At 38.2% G+C, this 6000-nt stretch overlaps 1 protein-coding gene across 2 annotated transcripts in view; it reads right to left on the bottom strand.

The window, feature by feature from the left end:
- LOC147617276 (calmodulin-binding receptor-like cytoplasmic kinase 2) overlaps nt 1-827 on the bottom strand; it is a 59080-nt gene extending 58253 nt beyond the window's left edge. Inside the window, exons 1-2 of one of the 2 annotated variants that reach the window (XM_086776910.1) lie at nt 769-827; nt 540-614 (exon numbers count right to left, since the gene is read on the bottom strand). The gene's annotated coding sequence lies outside the window, so the exon portion shown is untranslated. The other variant, XM_086776909.1, reaches the window with a different exon arrangement.
- Between the last annotated feature and the right edge of the window lie 5173 nt (nt 828-6000).

Raw genomic sequence — 6000 nt, forward strand, 5'->3', positions numbered from 1 at the left:
ATTAAATTGGACACTTGGAGACACGGGGCTCTAGAGAGCATCAGGGTAGATTCTGCCGAAGTCTTCCTTGTTGAATTGCCTTATGGCTTGCCGCCCAGTAGGTCAGTTCATCATAAGATTGATTTTCTTCCAGGGTCTCACCTGCGAGCATCGCACATTACAGGATGGGCCGGTTGGAAGAGGAAGAGACAGTTGTCAGAATATCTCAGGATGGAATAGATATGTAGTTATCAGAATATCTCAAGATGGGACAAATACGTAGAAGTAAATCTCCCGGGGAAGCTCTAGTGCTGTTAAAGCATAAGGATGCCGAAGCCTATTGATGGTGATCGAGACCCTCACAACACTAATTTGTTTTGGATGGCCCTTTATGACAATACAAGGACTACGCTAAATCTTTCTTCAGCCTGTTATTTAAATGGGCGAGTGAGACTGCAAATTGGACACTTGTATGCAAAAAGTGCTACGTTTCTAATCAAAAAAATCTACATAGGAAAAGAGTCTACCATTTGAGCTACATTCTTCCACACGAAAGATACCTTTTGTGATCAATTTGAGAAAACTCACTTCACAAATTGTGATGTCCATGGCCATATCTGTTGCCTGAATAGGGGCTGCCCGAGAGCAAAGCATCCATTGATTCCCAACAATATTAATAACTGTAAGCTTAGCTTTTGACAGCGTAATTATACATTTAAGCAGTGTGATTAAACATTTAAGCTCCGCGTTGAAGCCAAGCAAGGAGGGAGGGAGAGAGAGATCGGGTACCTTGTTCTGGTTTGCTGACCCAGCTTTACGAGCAACGTCTCCTTCACACCATCTAAAGACCTTCACTATACGTGGCACAAAACCGCCCACATGTGAAGCCTTACGTGTTAATTTTCAAAATAAAATTGTGAGACCGTGAACTTCGAGGTTACAATTGAATTTAATTTAATGGTTTAATCCATTTTTCTGTGGGTGCATACATATATTCACTCTAACCTATTAATTAATTTTTTGTGTGGGTGCATATTTTAATAACCTAGTGCTTGAAACTTTAGTAATAAGGTACAACCTTATTGCAAGATAAATTTTTGTATTAGTAAAGAAATTATAAGATTAAAAGTATGGTTTTTCTAAATTTCAAAGGAATTATAAGGTCAAAAGTTAGGTGTACGCTACAAATGGTCCATATAAAATATGAAGAGTAAAGAACCGCCAAAATCCAAATTAAATAAACATCACTTGTATACATATATACATGTGTCAATTTTAAAAACAACCAGATTAAAAATTTGTAATAACCACACGTGTTCTTTATTATGAAAGCTTATAAACACAGGCGGTGTAATTACATATGGGGAGAAGTAAAGCATGAAACTAAACAAAACACTCTTCTTCTTTTGTGAGACCAACGAAATTGCAGATTTCTGGGGAAAGCGGGACAAACTCATCACCATCTACAATAGCTTTTTTGAATTTATATGCTCTCTCCTATACAGATAGATAAGATGTACTATAGTCATGTGGTGATTGCGGTTTTGTTGATCATCATCAATAACTATTGGAATTGATCGACTTCCCGATGCTGTATTGTTGTTGTCTGGAGTCCATCACCATCATCGTTGTCCTCCTCTTCATAATCTCCGCTGCTTCTTACATTGATGGGGTCAAAGTACTAGGAGGAGTATCCGCAAAGAAAATATCTTCTATATCTATGCATTGAGTGAGATGCAGGAGTTTCATCACTTTCCAGACTGCAGCAGATCTTTTTTTGCTCATACTTGACCTAGTTTTTGGAATAATCCATGAGGCTACTGGTGGGTAGTACTTTCCAGTAAGAAGAGTGGTTTGTAAAGATGCGCCAATTTTATTAGCTATATAATTATCCATATAAACGTATGCTCTTTCAAAAAGATTGATAGGTGATACGCACACTTTATTCTTCAAGTCAGCCTGGCCATATAAGGCATATAGCTATCGACCTCTAGTAATTTCCTCAGCAAATATGTTGTGCGAGAAAAATTTTAAGTGTGCTTTGTGCAAATCTTTCATGCAATAACCCACCATCCCTTCGAGGGTATGCATCTTAACTTGTCTAAGACCTCTACACATAACCAATGCACCCTCAGGCTTAAACAAATCCCTTCGAGGGTATGCATCTTAACTTGTCTAAGACCTCTAAGACCTCTACACATAACCAATGCACCCTCAGGCATAAACAAATCCCATCCTAAATATCTCTTTATGGTTTTTCCTATGCTTATCAGGGATGGTGCCATTAAACTAGCAACCATTTGAAAGTGCAAATGGTTTAAGGTTCCTCCTTTCTCAAGTGCAAATAGACCTTTTAAACACTCCATCCTCACAAATTCTTCTAAGGGTTCCTAGCAAGATAAGTGAATATCTCTATTCCCTATTGCAATTGTAACAGATACTAGCTTGGTTTTTTTTCCTGGCAAAAAAGAAGGGATTTTGTGTGTACAGAAGGTTCAGAATCTGCATTTTTTCGTTGTCAATTGGTTTTTTTCCTTTTGTGTCTAGTTTTCTTCAAAAAAACATGCAAAATGGCAGAGGATTAAAATCTTTACTCTTATTCAATTCAGCAATGATAAAAATTCAAGAAGGCAAAAAAAAAATTCAACACCAACATTTTAATTATTCCTTATTAATTACATTATTCCTTATTAATTACATTATTTTTTATCTATTAATTAATTAATTTTTCTCCATTTCTAATTTCTATTAATTACATTAATTTTTCTCTATTTCTTTCTGAGCAATGATCTAAAATTCAATCTAAATTTTACTTAGCTCCATTTCTTACAGAGTAAATTTAATTACAATGATTTAAATTGGTGGTGTTGTATATAAAGCATTGTCATCAACCTTGTACATAATTTTAATTAGCTTCATTTGAATAAGAATATTTTTATCATTTGTGTCAAGGTAATCATCTTAAATTTTTAAAAATTCTTTTATCATTTATCGTTTATAATTACTTTTATTTAGATTAATGAATTCATTTATCGTTTGTCATTAATTTATCACTTTAATAAGACATTTTTGCGTCTTTTTCCTGCCTAATTTACAGACGAACAACGATAAGATGAAAAAAAAAAGTTATTTATTTCAGCGCTTATATCATGCTACAAAATAATCAAGGACATTTTTATAAGAAACAATGAAATTTATAAAGTAAATGAAAAAGAAGAACTTCAGAAAAAGAAGCTGAAGTCCCTCCTAGTGTACAAAATAGAGCAGAAAGGTAATTACGCAAATACAAAGTTGCATGTATGTGTTTACGGGTTTTACAAACATAATGAAATCGGATAAGCGACATAATGTTTTTTAATCAAGTCGGCTATAAGAAAATTATATTCCAGGTAATTATGTTAATCAAGATATGTTAATCAAGACCAACACAACGTCTCTTACACTCTATAATTACAGAAAGACATGTTAAGTTGTACTGCAAAAAAAATAAAATTGTCAATTTTACATACGTCTAATGAGCACCTTGATTATATAGACTCTTTTGCATAAATTATAAGAGAACAGAAGCCAAAAAAAAAACACCAAACAAGCGTGCTTTTCTCCTCACTACACGGAGGCTACGCACACTATGCAGTCCTTAAGGAGGGGTGATGATCTGAGGAAAAGCACAGCAGTGAGCACGGGGTACAATAGATGTGATGGAACCCCTTCATCACAAATGAGTGCAGAGGTAGATGGACCACCTTACTAGGCACGAGCAAAGGCTAAGGATGGAGACGGACACTTGTCAACCATCATGATATTAGTAATATCATCAAGAGGCTTGCACTTTGGTGGCATGGCAGGCTGTTAAAATAGAATATCTTCACAGAGAGCAGAAGTTGTTAAATACTGTAGACGACCAATCATGCAAAGACACGCAGACCATGTGCACATGCACATACCATAACTGAGACGAAGAAGCAAAGCATGTTCAAAACACATACCTGCCCAAGAATCGAAGGTTGTAGAAGACCCTGGATAAGGTGACATATACAAAATCTGACGCATGCAATACCTCAATAGGAATCGAAACATGCAGAAGACAACCATACCAACGTTGCAGAAGAGCAACACATGCAACTGTCAGTGAAGCCATGAGATGTAGCCATGTTCTCGAATCCGTGAGACGGTTCCAGAAGCAGAAGAACCTCGGCCGGCACCAAGCACGCCATGCTCTCACAACTGGCACCAAGCAAGCCATCGTCTGACAGTTCCAAAAGGAGAAGAGCATCGTCTGACAGTTCCAGAAGGAGAAGAGCCTAAAAGCATCGCATGCGATGCTGACACGTGTAAAAGCTTTCACCCTTATACATATAATTAATTCATATTGGTGATCCATATAAAATTTAATTAACTAATCACACTGAAATTGTTAGTGGTGCATATAAGGAATATTACATCTTGGAAGCTATGCTAAACGTTTGTATTGCATATTGAGAAAAAAACGTTTGTATTACATTAAATAATGCAACTAACGTGGCATTATTTAATGCAATAAAGGCGAGTCCTGCCTTTACTGTAGCGGCACATCCTCACCATCTGCTCGACAACCACCACCTCCGTCTCCTCCTCCTCCTTCTCGCCATGTGCTTGGTCGTCCCCTTCGTCTCCTCCTCGTCCTTATCCTCACCATCTCCTCCATTGCCACCCCCTGTGTCTCCTCCTCGTCTCTCTCCCTCCCTTGATGAGCCCTATTCACAAACTTGCTCCCTCCGCCATCCTTGGATTGTATCTCCAACCCCTAAAGTGATGCGTGTTCGTGTGGCTATGGCTGCCAAGGGCATCATCTACGGCCTACACCACCCTCCCCCAAGAGCTTGGGCTAACAACAAGAGCCCCCTCCTCGTGAAATCCAACCATGTTCACAAGAAGGTCTATGAATCGCTCGGAGACCCCTCACCTATGCACACACTCATCCGCAGTCGCGCCACTTGCTCGGCTATGAGCTCTCTTGCAGGGAATCGACTTTATCACTTCGAGTAGATCATGATTAGATTAGAAAGCCAGATGGAAAGATAGTTGCAGTCCACATGGCCAGCATGCCTTCGAAAAAACTTTCCAAGACTGTACTAGCGCGCGCCTTACTACACCTTAGAAAAAAAAAATCCTCCTATGGTTCACAAGCCTGAAATAATTAATGAGAAAAACAACATTTTGGAACATATTGGCACCAAAATGTTCTTTGCATTCCATTAAATATATTATGTGAGATTTTCAAGAATAAGAGTGCTTTTCTAAGGTTTCATTTAAGTATGGCTTGAAAAAGTCAATGAAATGATGACCCTCCATATGCTTTCTATTTGCATGCATTCACCCCTCCATGTCCTCTCTATTTAAGGCAATGAAATGATGACCCCCATATGATTTCTATTTGCATATATTCACCCTGCCATGTAGTTTCTATTTGTACGCATTCACCCATATGCTTTCTATTTCCATGCATTCACCCATACCCTTTCATTTTGAGGTCTTACAATTCTCTATAAAACCCCATTTGACGAGTAAAGGGAGGGAGAGAGAGAGGAGGAGGAGAGGGAGGGGGTAGCCGTGAGGGAACTCATGCGCCTAAGGTCTATATTAATTAAATGCCACGTTACAAAGAATTTTTTTGAATATACAAATAATTATGTAAATGGGGGCCAAATGTTTTTTTCGTTAATTAATTAGTGTGGGTAATTGTGGTGTAAAACCTTAGCAATATAGGGTTGGGCCTAAACGCTTCATTGAGCTTTGTTGCAAGCAGATGAGTGTGATAGAACTCGGTGTCCTTCAGGACAGCCTTCTTGGTCTTGTAGCTGGTTACTTCGTCTTCTATAACTGTTATAGCCAGGTGATCTTTCCAGTCTGTAACCATTAGAAGTAGGGAGGTTGTCAATCTCCGACTGGAGGTCATCCAAAAACTGGTTGCCTTCCTCAATCTGTGACTCTAGGTGGCTGATATTGATTTCTAGATCCTTCTCCCACTCATCCCTCATGCAT

Source organism: Cibotium barometz, chromosome 37, assembly GCF_041138505.1.
Source record: "Cibotium barometz isolate CiBa-2024 chromosome 37, ASM4113850v1, whole genome shotgun sequence".
In the NCBI taxonomy this organism is placed as follows: Eukaryota; Viridiplantae; Streptophyta; class Polypodiopsida; order Cyatheales; family Cibotiaceae; genus Cibotium; species Cibotium barometz.